This window comes from Triturus cristatus, chromosome 4_1 (assembly GCF_964204655.1).
Source record: "Triturus cristatus chromosome 4_1, aTriCri1.1, whole genome shotgun sequence".
In the NCBI taxonomy this organism is placed as follows: Eukaryota; Metazoa; Chordata; class Amphibia; order Caudata; family Salamandridae; genus Triturus; species Triturus cristatus.
The window spans coordinates 112,816,013-112,830,768 of record NC_140585.1 but is presented as its reverse complement, the minus strand read 5'-3'; the positions used below and the strand labels follow the sequence as shown (position 1 = coordinate 112,830,768).

General features: G+C 48.4%; 1 long non-coding RNA gene across 1 annotated transcript in view; it reads right to left on the bottom strand.

Moving 5' to 3' along the window:
* Window positions 1-1,401: 1,401 nt before the first annotated feature.
* Window positions 1,402-14,756, bottom strand: part of LOC146844060 (uncharacterized) — a 69,097-nt gene continuing 55,742 nt past the window's right edge. The window contains exon 3 of the long non-coding RNA XR_014980709.1: window positions 1,402-1,772. This is a non-coding gene — a long non-coding RNA (uncharacterized LOC146844060). The remainder of the gene's footprint in view (window positions 1,773-14,756) is intronic.

Below are 14,756 nucleotides of genomic sequence, written 5' to 3'. Positions count from 1 at the left end.
TATAACTTAATGTAATCTCAGGTACACCAATGCCACACTTGCCAGTTAACATCTGTGATTTACACGTTCTACAAGTAAGGGCGCATATTAACATTAAACAGGTTTAAGGATACTTTGCACCTGGAAAAAAACATTATTTTGTCTAAAAATGAACATATCACATTGCATTTCAAGCCCTCAAACACCTGCCCTAATCCCATAGGTTACAAACATTACTGTAAATAAGGTTACCTACCCAGCGACTCGTGCACTAATCCAATTTATTAAGCAAGTATAAATCTATGTGCTAGAGCATACATTTTATCTTCATTCACATATAATATGATGGGACCCCAGGCTCATTTTGGCTAGCCTTCCATACACGCACAGACATATTTCTGAACTAGGTTGCAATTGCAAAAAAATGGAAAAAAAGAGAAAGCCTTACACAAGTATGCGAAAAGGAGCGCGCGTTTATTTATAGCCAATAAAGTTGTAAAAATAAACTAGATTCCGACCTGACATTGGTAGATAACCCTAATCTCATTAACTTGACATGCGACAGGCAAACCAAACATGACACCAGCAGTTGCTATGCCGCCTGAAGAAACTCAAGCGAGCAGACCCACCGAGTCACCCAGCTATTTCAGCAAGAAAAACACGTCCTTTAACCAAAAAAAGCTGGGGATCTGGGACACAAGAATAGCCAACCTAAAGCAGCACACAAGTACAGTGACAGAAAAGGGACTGTTTAAAGCAAAAATATAAAATATAAACTAAAGAAAAAATAACAACTCACTATTAGAATTCCATGCCACAGGCCGACGTCCTTCTTAAAATCTAGTACATTCACAATGGTTTCAGCTGTCAAAATGAAGGGACGTGTTACTGTTGGTCATCAAGTGGTTTCAAAAGTGTGCATACAATAAAGTGTAGTCATGACCATTACAATCCGCCTGATTAATTTATCTCGTACTGTCGCGCCAGGAACACGTGCATTAGATGTTTTTAGTTACACTGTTTTATGAGCGTGGACATGGCCATGAGGCATAGATAAATGACGGGGGCAGCGCACTCCTGTTAGTTCAAGTTAAAACAATGATTTTATCACTTATGACTTAGGTGCTGCAGTGGTATGCTCGCTGTCAATCGGGCATAAAGTCTGTAAGACATATATTAATTCATATATGTAAATTATTTGTGCACATATGCTTATAGTTCATTTTGTTAGACAAAACACATCACTTATAATGCATCCAGATGTTGATACATTTATGTCAGTAAACAAACAAAATACATTTTTAGTTCGTTCAGTTTAGTACATGAGAGAATAAAGATGAGCACAATGTAGATTTTCCTAATAACTTATGACGGAAAGTCTTAATTTTATTAAAGACACGGAGGCAAGTATTATGCCTTCTATTCTTGCATTTATTTCAATAGCAGCAAGATAAGTAACAAAACTACACTCCCCAGAAGGCTGTAGGAGAAAAACTACTGGCCAATGGGGAGAACAGAAACATAAAGAAACCAATCAGGTCAGGCCAACCATAAGGACCTATCTGACCGCAAGCAGTCCTCTTTTCTTGTGCGAATTAGGAAGATGAAAACAGAGGAAATAAGAATAACAATAGGTAAACAGTCAATAGCCAGGTAAACAGTTCTTGAATGAGGAACACCAAGGACGAAAGATCTTGAGGAAACCAAGATGGTAGCCAGATGGAAGTCGACGACAATGGCTCCGGTGAGGCAGGACCAGACTCACGAGGAAGGTGGTGGTAAAGCTGGAGTACCTAGGGGGGAAAAACAGGACAAATTAGAACTGTTGTGGAGGGATAATACTCGCCTCCGTGTCTTTAATAAAATTAAGACTTTCCGTCATAAGTTATTAGGAAAATCTACATTTTATGGCAAGACCGGAGGCTCCTATTATGCTAGTTCAAAGCATATCAACAACCAGAGAAGAAGCAGTAATTACAGGTTTACAATAAAAGGTTTTGAAAACACTGTCATTAGACCAATCTGCTGACTTAAGGATATCCTCTAGACGGGAGCCCGACCAAAAGGCTTTAGAAGCCATGGCACCCCTGGTAGAATGAGCCCCAAACACCGAAGCATCAATGCCCGCAAGAGACATGATCCAACGGACCCAACGGGCCAGAGTAGCAGCGGAAACAGGAAGATGAGGTTTGCGGAAAGAAATGAGCAGTTGGGTATGTGAAGGAGTCCTAAAATCAGCAGATTTTTGTTCATAAGCTTTTAAACAACGACCCACACATAACTTCGGTTGAACTGGAAAGTAAGGATAAAACACTGTTTGTAAATTTGTTTTTGTGCGTCTCTGCACCTGAAACAACACTCCAGTTGGAGAAAACTGTCTTAAAGAAAGGTCTAAAGCCTTAACATCAGAAACACGTTTAATGGAGACTAAACACAACAACATAGTAAGCTTTGCAGACAACATTTTCAAAGAAAGGGCAGCATTATCAGGCCAATCCATAAACAATTTGAGTACCAAATTAACATCCCATAAAGAAGAATACTTAGCCAACGGAGGTTTGGAAAACCGGATTCCTCTTAACAAACGGCAGACCAGCGGGTGAGAGCCGACCGGTTTGTTGTCAATGGGACGATGATTAAGGGAAATAGCTGATCTGTACAGGTTCACCGTGCGATAAGACTTGCCAGCGCTGGCCTCCGAAGCCAGGAAATTAACCACAAAAGTTACAGAGGCTGAAAAGGGATCAATAGACCGTTCCAGACACCAGCTTGCCCAAAGAGACCAAGCGGATTTGTATGCTCTGGAAGTACCGGGGGCCCAGGCCCGGCTGATAAAGATTGAAGCTTCCTGAGAAAGGACTTGGTCAGAAGAGAGAGACCGGAGAGCTTCCAGGCCGAAAGAGTCAGAGACCGATCCAGGATGAGGGAGTGAGGAGAACCTCGAGGGTCCAGAAGAAGGTCCGTGCAATGAGGGAGAAGGACCGGAAAGTCCACCGCTAATTCCAAGAGAGAAGGGAACCAAATCTGGGATTGCCAAAAGGGCACCACCATGACCAGAGACGTTTGTTGGCGTCGAATTTGGGAAAGAACTCTGTTGATCATGAGAAAGGGAGGGAAAGCGTAATTGAGATGAAGTGACCAATCCTGAAGGAACGCATCGGTCGCTAAAGCCAGCGGATCCGGGCGCCAGCTGTAAAAACGAGGTAACTGAAAGTTGAGGCGGGATGCAAACAGGTCGATGAAGAAAGGACCCCACTTGAGAGAGAGAGAATGAAACACGGAGGGAAGTAATTTCCAGTCGCTGGAATCCCGGAGATACCGAGAGTGCCAATCCGCGACGGAATTGAGATTGCCGGGGAGATACTCGGCCTGGAGGGAGAGATTGTGGGAGAGGCAGTAATGCCATAGACTCTTGGCGAGTTCTGCGAGGGGTTTGGATCTTGTGCCACCGAGATGGTTGATGTAACGGACCGCAGAAACATTGTCCATCCTGAGAAGAATGGAACAACTTACCTTGTTCTTTGCGAGGCTGCGGATTGCAAAGGAGCCGGAAAGCATCTCTAAACAGTTGATGTGCAATGACGACTCCTCTAGAGACCATGAACCTCCAGTCGAGATTGGCCCACAACGGGCGCCCCAACCTGCCAGGCTGGCATCTGATTCTAACACAAGATCTGGGGCCGTGGCGAAGATAGTCCTTCCGTTCCACGCATCTAAATGGTCTATTCACCATTGCAGTTCGGAACGCGAATCTCGATCTAGGTGGATAAGATCTGAGTAAGCCAGCCCCTGACGCAGATGTCGAATTTTTAGGCGCTGAAGAGCCCGATAATGAAGAGGACCTGGGAAGATGGCTTGAATGGAGGCGGAGAGAAGCCCCACGATTCTTGCGAGGGAGCGGAGGGATATGTGAGAGAGAGAAAGAACTTGAGAAATTTCTGAACGAATAGATGCGATCTTTTCGGTAGGGAGAAAGAGAGACGCCGAGGGAGAGTCCACGCGGAACCCCAGGAACTCTACACTTTGAGAGGGAACCAACATGGATTTCTCTGGATTGACCAGAAAACCGAGATCGAGCAAAAGAGATTGGGTCACCTGAAGGTCCCGCAAGAGACCTGGTTTGCTCGTATTCATCAGAAGGATATCGTCCAGATAGATGATTAGGCGAATTCCCAAAGCTCGAAGATAGGCCACCACAGGTTTCATGAGTTTGGTGAAACACCAAGGGGCCGAAGAAAGCCCGAAGGGGAGCGAACAAAACCGATAAGTGACGCCCAGCCATTGAAACTGGAGGAATTTGGAATGCGAGGGATGGATAGGAACTGTCAGATATGCATCCTGAAGATCTAGCCGTACTAACCAGTCGTTGGTTCGAAGGGTGTCGCGTAAATGGATAATGGTTTCCATTTTGAAATGTCTGTAAACGACAAACTGGTTGAAGACTTTGAGATTGATAACGGGACGCATCTTCTTGTTCTTTTTGCGAACCAGAAACAGGGTGCTGAGAAAGCCCGAGGGATCGAATGGGAGTTTTTGGATAGCTTGCTTTGTCAACAGGGAAAGAATTTCTTGAGAGATCAAGCGTGACACGTCGTCGGAAAAAACCAGAGGAGGAGGTAAAGTAACCTGGAAAGGTGGAGCGTAAAACTCTATGAGATAACCTTGGACGGAGCTGAGAACCCAAGGGTCCGAAGTCAGGGTTTGCCATTTGCTTAGGAAAAGAGCTAAACGCCCTCCCACGGGAGGGCCAGAAGACAGGCTTACCTTGTTGGGAGAAGTTGGAGTTGCTGTTGCCTCTGTGGCCCCTTTGTCCACGACCCCGGAAGCCACGGCCACGCTGGGGGTAGAACTGAGGTTTGTATTCTTGAAAACCGGCGTTGGAGGCGCCTCTGGAACCTTGGAAGTTGGAAGAACGGCCGGAAGAGCGGCTTCTGCCTCTGCCGGCCCTGCCAAAAACCCGAGGAGCAAAAACCTTTTTTATGGAAAGTTGGGCCTTGTCAAGCGAGGCAAAAGTGGAGACAAATTTAGACAGGTCTTTGACCAGAGAATCACCGAAGAGTAAGCCATCCGCTTTGAGTCCAGGGTCCTGAGAAGCCAGATTGGCTAACTTAGGATCTAACTTAATTAGAAGACCCTTGCGCCTTTCATGCGTAATGGCGGCATTGGCATTGCCCAATAAACAAAAAGTACGTTGAGCCCAAAGGGAAACTTCTTCGGGGTCTAGCACTAACTCATCAGAGCGCGCCGACTCTGCCAGATCTAAAATACGGGCAAGAGGGCCCACCATATCCAAAAGTTTGTCCTGACAAGAGGACCATGCTCTATCCACCCCCTTACGAGGGTCCTTACCGAACTTTGAGAAGAAGGTGAGGAGCGGTTGATCAATAGTGGGAGTGACTGTAATGTTGGAGGCCAAAGAAGGCTTGGGGCATTAGGATTTTAATTTTGCTCTGACAGATTTATCTAACGGTTGTCGTAGTTTGGCGGATATATACTCTCCCACATGGGGAATGGGAAACCATTCCGTAGAATTTGGATGTCTGATTAAAGCAGGATCAAACATGGGCATGCCTTCTGAGTCTAGAATGGGTTCGGACTCGAAGGGAGATAACTTTTGCTTCTTGGGTGAAGAATCTTCAACACCAAAAAGATCAAAGAGGGGGTCGTCATATGTGTCACATAAATCATCATCATCCGTATCCTGGATGGTATTAATGACCAGCTTCTTAGGAACCTCCACATGTTTAAGCTTGGCTTTACTTTTGCCAAATGTCAAAGTAATCCCCTCCTTTGACTGAGGCCTGGGAGGAACATCATCCTCAATCTTGCGCGAGGAAACCTCGCTAACCACATGTGACACTTTACGGGGTAAAATAGTGGAAGGAACCAGTTTACGTTTTCTGCTTTCCCCCGCAGACTGGGCCAAAGCTTTGGTCATCATACGAAGTAAAGAATTCTCCATGGTTTTAGACACTTTCTGCATGGAATGTTCAACTGCAGACTCCACAGAAGAATTGATAAAATGGCTCAAATCTGATTTTAAATTAATATTTTCCTCATTATCGAGCTCAGGAGAGCTGGGAACCTCCATTTCCACTAAACTGGAAAACAACGGGTTAATGTGAGCAGAAGAACAAAGGGGCGTGTAGAAAAGGCTTGCCGGTGAAAAAATGAACCTCCAAAGAAGGTGTGGCCAAGGAATGCACAGACGAGCGCTGAGGGAACTGAGGACACGAAGCTACAAGCAGCGCTGACAGGCGTCACAGAAGCGAGTCGTTGCAGCGCTGACAGGCGTCACAGAAACGAGTCGTTCCGCGAGCCGTTCTGAGGCAGCGAGCGAAGCCGGTAAAATAAACAAAGCGCGCGTGCGCGCGCGAACAGACGCGCTGAATACAAAGCCGAGAAACTTCAAAAGATCTCAAACGACAACAAAGTCGAAACCATAGAAACGCAGCGCAGAAAACGAAGCTTAAGGAAACAATAAAAACAGCATAAATATGCTTAAACACTCAATAAACACAATTTTCAAATGGGAGAATTGAAGAATGTGACTTATCTGACTGCGAGCAGCAAGAAAAGAGGACTGCTTGCGGTCAGATAGGTCCTTATGGTTGGCCTGACCTGATTGGTTTCTTTATGTTTCTGTTCTCCCCATTGGCCAGTAGTTTTTCTCCTACAGCCTTCTGGGGAGTGTAGTTTTGTTACTTATCTTGCTGCTATTGAAATAAATGCAAGAAAAGAAGGCATAATAGGAGCCTCCGGTCTTGCCATAAAATTACTGTTACCATTACATCATGGCGGATGTCCGCCTGTCCCGTTTCTATTTTCACCATTATCCACACCGGACGTCACACTTTGGAGCCGTCCTTTCTCTCTAGTCTGTATTTAGCGGCTCGCTGTAATCCCACGAGCATCCTGTTCAGGTACCGGTCTTCACCTGTTGTAACGGTTCGCGTTCTTCTTGTCCCCCCGACATTCATGTAAGTTTGTATCTCTGCTTTTACCGTTGAGCTTCGTTCGTTTATTTGTTTTTCTGTTTTCATTGTTTTCCGTTTGATTGATGGGATTGCCCCATCACTCTTACCCACTTATTTTTTCGTTTTTTAGCCTAATACCACTGTGTCTCTACCCGTGAACAGTTGTTGGTAAGTGGTAAGCCACTTTTCTTCACATTGTACCACTTCGCTTCCCAGCTTCTTGTTTCCAACCCATTGTCGTTGTCTCTTTTACAGCAGTGCATCGGCTGGTATTTCCGCATTTGCCCGTATCTTCACTCTTAGTGAGGTCTTTTTTGGTACATTAGACGAGGTGAGTCCACCTCGCCATGTATACCTCCGTACTCCTTACCGTTTCTACATTTCTAGTAGATTACAGATTATCGCCCTTTCAATTATCATCACGGTGCATTACTTTTTCTGCTGGCGTTGTTCTTGCTGCCCCTATTTCAACACAATATATTGTTGTATGCACACACCCCACGAATAGTGGCTCGTGTCACTGCCTATGTAGCGTGACTAATCGCTTGTTGCATCATCAGCAATGGTTTTCATTGAGTACTATCAGTATGTGTTCGATTATCAGTAGTGTCTATTATTATTGTGTTTTTGTCCTTAGATTGTCCCTGACGAAGGGACGTGCCGGTCCCGAAATGCATTGTGCTCATCTTTATTCTCTCATGTACTAAACTGAACGAACTAAAAAGGTATTTTGTTTGTTTACTGACATAAATGTATCAACATCTGGATGCATTATAAGTGATGTGTTTTGTCTAACAAAATGAACTATAAGCATATGTGCACAAATAATTTACATATATGAATTAATATATGGCTTCTGAATTCAATTGATTTGTTTGATTATTTTGTATATGTTAAGGTGACTAATAACCAAGGGTCATAGCCACCTCCAGCACTGTGCGCAGTGGTAACTACCGCAAGGTCAGTTTCTTTTTCATGAGGCATAGAAACACTTCACAACATAAAACAAGCATTGGCCGCGCGACTGTAAAAGTAACGCGGCCGTGAAAGCGAAAGTGATGATCGCGGGGACGCGCTCTGTGGTGGGGGAGGGGCGGAGCGAGGCACGCTGTAAGGTTACCGCGAGGAAAGCCAGATGGTGGCTGCGCACGTGCTCGCATGCGTAACCGCAAGCTTGAGGCCAGCAAAAGCGTGTGGTAGTACTTTGAAAAGCCCACTCACTAAATGTCTCCCCAGAGCAGTGCATTCGCTGGCTCAGGCAAGACCTAAAAAGGGGGCCCTAGAACAAAGTGCTGTCAAAGGATGATTTTTGGGGATGAACAAGAAGGCTTCACGATGCTCCAAAGTTCGACTTATGACTGCAGTTGATGTAAAACCAATAAAGGCATTATTTACAATGTGCAAGTTGTTCAATTTTCAGTATGTTTGCATGCTTTGGTGCATATTAATTTCCAAGAAACTAGTGATGATTTAGGACAGAGCATGAAAAGAATTGCTAAATTCCTGCAGCTGTTTACACACCTAGAAAGCCTGTGGTTCCTTTGTTAACAAGTTGGATTAGTGTGAATGGCTGGGAGGCCCTAAAGGAAGCTCACCCATTTGGGGTGGGTTGAAGTGCGGGCTAGAGGAGGTGGAGCCAGACTCTAGAGGGGACCGCAGCTAAAAGACCTCGAGGGCGGCTGAGTATAAGGGTCATACAGCCAGATGCCCACGGAAATTCTTCCTTGGCAATGGCTTGCGGGGTTCAAAGGGCCCAATCGTAGCCACAGGATATTCAATAGGAAGCAGTGTAGGCAAGGACAGCAAGCGATTAACACTTTGGGCCAAATGAAAAAATATAACCGAACAAGGTCCTTGGGATGCCTCACAGTTGGGAAACAGGGGGCAAATAGAGGGTCACGATGGGGACAGTGCAGAACAGCCACAGCTCTTGCACCTCGGGCCTGGCCAGAGGGCGATGAATGCCAGACATCAGTAGCAAAGGAAGCCTAGAATCTGCGGTGCTCAAAACACAAAGGGAGCACTAGAACAAAGTGCTCTCATAGGATGATTTATGGGGACGGAGAAGTATTTATGATTCTCCGAAGATTAATTTATGACTAGTTGATTTAAAACCAATGAAGGCAGGAGTTCGATTTTCCAGATGTTTGCATGCCTTGGTGCATATTTGTTAGAACCGGCGGTCTCTAGTTGGCAGAGGTATACACTTCTGACAAATAGGGACCAACCAACTCTAGTCAGGGCAAGGGGATTACACACTCAGATAACCCCTGCTACCCCCTTGGTAGCTTGGCAGAGCAGACAGGCTTATCTCAGAGGCAGTGTGTTAAGCATTTATGACCACATACAGTAATAAAGTGAATACACTACAGATGGACACGACACAGAAGTTATTATAAAAATAGGATCTTTATATAAGGTTTAGCACAAGACCAAATAACGACAAAAATATACCACAGTCTTAATAAATACTCTTTGGAAGGAAAAATATTAGTTCAAGTAAGGTTTCTTCTTGGCAAATAGTTCTTTAGCAAAGTATTCTTCTGAGCACAGTTCTTTGGCAACAATGTAACCCCCACAGGAGTCACACGACGTCGAGTCTACAAGATTCCCAAGGTTCGGCGTCGACCGCGAGGAGCGCTACGTCGAGCCTGGAGTTGCAACAGACCCCACAAGTACAGTACCTTGAGAAACGAAGAAAACGATGATCCACGGCGTCGAGATGTCGGCGTCGAGGTCGTGCCTCGGAGTCGGGTCAATCCGCAGCGGCGTCGAGGGATGTCGGGCCGGAGCAGCGCTCACGGCGTCGAGAAGGGCGTCGAGTCGATGCGATCAGCAGCGGCGTCGGGACGGGGTCGCTTGGAGGTAGAGCCGATACTCACTCCTCCCTGGCGTCGATACCGGCGTCGAGACGGGGTCACTTGGAGCCGGGGCCGATACCCACTGCTCACTGGCGTTGCTGCTGGCGTCGATCGGGCCCGGCGGCCGGCGTCGAAGGCTCGGGACACTGGAGCCGTTACTCACGATGTCGAGCTGGATTCGGCGGCGTCGGCGGCGTCGAGACTGCAGATTTTCCCTTGTATACTGGAAACAACACTTTCCAGCAATTCAGCAATTCAGTAGATGGTGAAGTCCTTTGGCCCTGTGACTTCAACAGGAGACTGGCACTCTTCCAGTCCTTGGAGATTTCCTAGCAAGTGTTCAGAGAGTACACACCAAGTTCCTCTCTCCTTGTTCCTTGGCAAAAATAAAGAAGCAGCTTTCAGGTTCCTCCACAGCAAAACAGCACTCTGGCAGAAAGGGGAGGCAAGTCCTTAGATCAGCAGGCTTCTTGTCCTTGGTACAGGTTTCCTTGTCAGAAGTGATCTGAGTTCTTGGTTCAGGGGTCCTTCTCTTATACCCCTTTTTCCCTTTGTTCCCTTTGTCCAAGCAGGGCGATTCCCACCATCTCAGGTTTGTTGTGGGTGTTGCCAGGCAGAGGCACCTGGCCTATTCACTGAGCAGGGCAGAGTCCTCAGCCGCCCAGCAGGAGGCGGAGCCAGTATTGTCACTGGCAGGAGCAGGGCTATCAGTCGCCCAGCAGGAGGCGGAGCCTGTATTGTGTCAGGCAGGGCAGGCTACTCTTCCCTCACTCTATGTGTAAACGCCCCATTCACCCCACACTGACTCACTCAGACCTCTGGGGCCACCCAGCCCCTGACACACACACCAAACCAGCAGAGACCGGTAGATAGTTGGACAAGAAAATAGCCACTTTCTAAAAGTGCTATTTTCAAACATAGAATTTAAAAACCATCCATCCTAAAGGGTGTGTTATTAAATTCTGAGTTCAGGGATACTAAACTTGACTTGCTACCATGCTCCCTGAGTCAGATAGATTATAATGGAGTTAATAATCAGTCTGCCCAGTCTGGCCTATTGGAGGCAGGTAGCCCTTCAATAGTGAAAAACGAAAATGGCTGTAATTCACTATTAGGTCATGCCACACACATCAGGGCATGACCTACCTTTTACCAACAATGCACCCTGCCCTAGGGCCTACCATAGAGGTGTCTGAAATGTGGCAAAGTGAAGGTTTAGAGACTGGTAAGTAGGTTTCCTTACCAAGTCGACATGGCAGTCAGGGACTGCACGCAGGCGCCGCGGTGGCAGGCCTGAGACACATTTTGCACGCTGCTTCTGTGGGTGGCACAACCAGTGCTGCAAGCCCACCAGCAGCAGTTAACTTACACGCCCTTGGCACACGCAGTGCACTAGACTAGGGTCTGAACAGTAAGTCAACCAAGCCAATCATGGTAACACCAATCAATGTACAATTTAACATAGGGAGCACTTGCACTGTGGCACTGATCAGCAGTGGCACAGTGCCCAAAGCAATAATCCAGCAAAAACATCGTAAACAGAGGAGGCAAACAGAAAAAAATGGAGGAGAGACTCATGCCAATGATGCCAGGTCTAACACGTGTCCCCTCCAGCTGAAATGTGGGGAGAACTACCCTTCACCCAGGGAGTCCTCATCACTAAGGCGGAAAAATCTGGACAGACCATCAGCATTGGCGTGATCTGTACCAGGGCGGTGTTCCACCGTAAAGTCCATCCCCTGTAGGGAAATGGACCACCTCAACAGCTTTGGGTTCTCACCCCTCATCTGCATTAACCATCTGAGGGGCCTGTGGTCTGTCTGAACCCGGAAGTGAGTCCCAAACAGGTAGGGTCTTAGCTTCTTCAGCGCCCAGACCACAGCAAATGCCTCACGCTCTATCGCACTCCACCTTTGTTCCCTGGGAAGTAACCTCCGGCTGATGAAGGCTACAGGTAAGTCTCGGCCCTCCTCATTCATCTGTGCCAGAACAGCCCCCACACCATGCTCTGAAGCGTCTGTCTGGACAATGAATCCTTTTGAAAAGTCGGGTGCCTGGAGGACCGGTGCTGTACACATTGCAGTTTTCAGGGTGTCAAAGGCGTTCTGACAGGCGTCAGTCCAGATCACAAGTCTCGGCTGCTTCCTGGAAGTCAGCGAGGTCAAGGGGTGCACAATGTTGCCATACCCCTTGACAAACCTCCTGTAGTAACCCGTGAGACCCAAGAAGGCTCTCACCTGAGTCTGGGTTTTGGGCGGTTCCCAAGCCAGGATGGTATCTATCTTGGGTTGCAGGGGGGCCACCTTGCCGCTCCCTACTTGGTGCCCCAAGTACACCACTGAACCCTGCCCAATCTGGCACTTACTAGCCTTGATTGTGAGGCCTGCTCTGCGCAGGGCCAACAACACTTCCTGGAGGTGGCGCAAGTGTTCCTCCCAGCTGGCGCTGAACACTGCTATATCGTCCAGGTAGGCGGCGCTGAAATCTTCCAGCCCGGCCAATACCTGGTTAACCAACCTCTGGAATGTGGCAGGGGCATTCTTCATCCCAAAGGGCATCACACGGAACTGGTAGTGCCCATCTGGTGTGGAGAATGCAGACCTCTCTTTTGCCCCATCAGTCAAGGCGATCTGCCAGTACCCAGACGTTAGATCAAACGTACTAAGGTACCGGGCAGCCCCCAACCGATCGATGAGCTCATCAGCTCTGGGGATGGGGTGCGCGTCAGTCTTGGTGACCGAATTGAGTCCTCGGTAATCCACACAGAACCGAAGTTCTGGTGAAGCACCAGGCGCTGCAGCCTTTGGGACCAAGACCACTGGGCTGGCCCAAGGACTGCTAGAGGACTCAACCACCCCTAAGGCAAACATCTTGGAGACCTCCTCCTTGATGTATGCTCTGACCTTGTCAGTCACCCTGTAGGCCTTGTGCCTCACAGGAGTGCTGTCCCCAGTGTCCACATCATGGACACACCACTGAGTGACACCAGGGATCAAGGAGAACAGATCAGGGAATTGTACCAACAAATGGCGACAATCTTGCTGCTGCTCAGGGGTCAGTGTGTCAGAGAGGACAACACCATCCACTGACCCATCTTTTTCTTTCGCACACAGGAGGTCAGGAAGAGGCTCACTCTCCTCCTCCATCCCAGCATCTGTGGCAAGGAGCATGCCCACTTCGGACCTGTCTAAGTGGGGCTTTAACCGGTTGACATGCAGGACCCTTAAGGGGTTCCTGGGAGACTTCAAGTCCACCAAGTAGGTGACATCGCTCTTTTTCTCCACAACCTCAAATGGTCCGGTCCACCTGTCCTTGAGCGCACAAGGTTCCACAGGGGCCATGACCCAAACTTTCTGACCAGGTTGAAGCTCAACCAGAGTGGCATTCTGATCGTACCACCGCTTCATCTCTTCCTGGCTGGCCTCCAGATTTGCCTGAGCAAGATCTCTGAAGCGCCGAGTCTGGTTCCTAAAGGCCAGCATGTAACTATATACATCCTGGGGAGGTTTCCTGGGAGATTGCTCCCAGCCTTCTTTAACCAGACTCAAAGGTCCTCTTACCGGGTGACCATACAAAAGCTCAAAGGGGCTGAACCCTAGAGACTTCTGTGGCACCTCACGGTAAGCAAACAGCAGGCATGGCAAGAGGACGTCCCATTTACGCCTCATTGGTTCTTCAAGACCCATGATCATGCCTTTTAGGGTCCGGTTGAATCTCTCAACCAGCCCATTACCTTGAGGGTGGTAAGGAGTGGTAAACTTGTAGGTTACCCCACACTCCTTCCACAGAGACTTCATATAATTCGAAATGAAGTTGGTGCCCCGGTCTGACACCACCTCTCTGGGGAACCCCATGCGGGAGAAAACACCCATCAGTGCCCGTCCCACCACGGGGGCCGTCACTGTTCGGAGAGGGATGGCTTCCGGGTACCGGGTGGCATGGTCCACCAAGACCAGGATAAACCTGTTGCCCATGGCTGTCTTGGGGTCCAGTGGCCCCACAATGTCAATTCCCACTCGCTCAAAGGGGGTACTGACGACGGGAAAAGGTTGGAGGGGAGCCTTCTGCTTCCGCCCACTTTTCCCACTTGCCTGGCAAGTCTGACAGGTCCTACAATGGATATCTGAATCCCTTCTCATCTGAGGCCAATAAAAATGGGTGACAAGCCTGTCATAGGTCTTGTCCTGCCCCAGATGTCCAGCTAACGGAACGTCATGAGCCAACCCCAGTAGGAAGGCTCTGAAGCGCTGGGGTACCACCAGCACACGGGCTGACCCAGGTTCAGCAGCCTTAGGCTCGCTATACAGGAGGTCGTTCTCCCAGTAGACCCAATGTGATCCTGACTGATCACCTGTCGTTTGGGCTGAGGCCTGCTGCCTCATACCCACAAGAGAAGGGCACACTTTCTGCTCAGCACAAAATTCCTCCCTGGAGGGACCACCATCCTGCTGCCAATGGGTCAGCTCGGGCAGGTCTCCCAGTTCGGCCACTTGTTCTCCTGTCGGTTCCAGGGCATCCCCCTCAGGGTCTGCTCCCTCCTGGACCGCGGGAACGATGGGGGACGGTTTCCCGCGCCCCCTGCCCCTTCTCTTCACGGTTGGGACCTGGGCCATACTTTCAGGCTCCAGGGCCCCATCAACACCCTTACTGACTGACATGGACCGGGTGGTCGCACACACCCACTCAGGCAGACCCAACATTTCCAGATGCGCTTTTCTCTCCACCTTAGCCCAAGGGGAGTCCTCCAAATCATTGCCCAAGAGACAATCAACAGGCATGGCGGGCCTCACAGCAACCTGAAGAGTACCTGAGACCCCCCCCCACTCAAAGGGAACTTGAGCTACCTCACACTGACTCTGTGAGTTGTCGGCAGCTACAACGGGGTAGAATGCATGAGGGACCACCTGCTCTCTGGACACCAAGTGACACTTGACAGCTG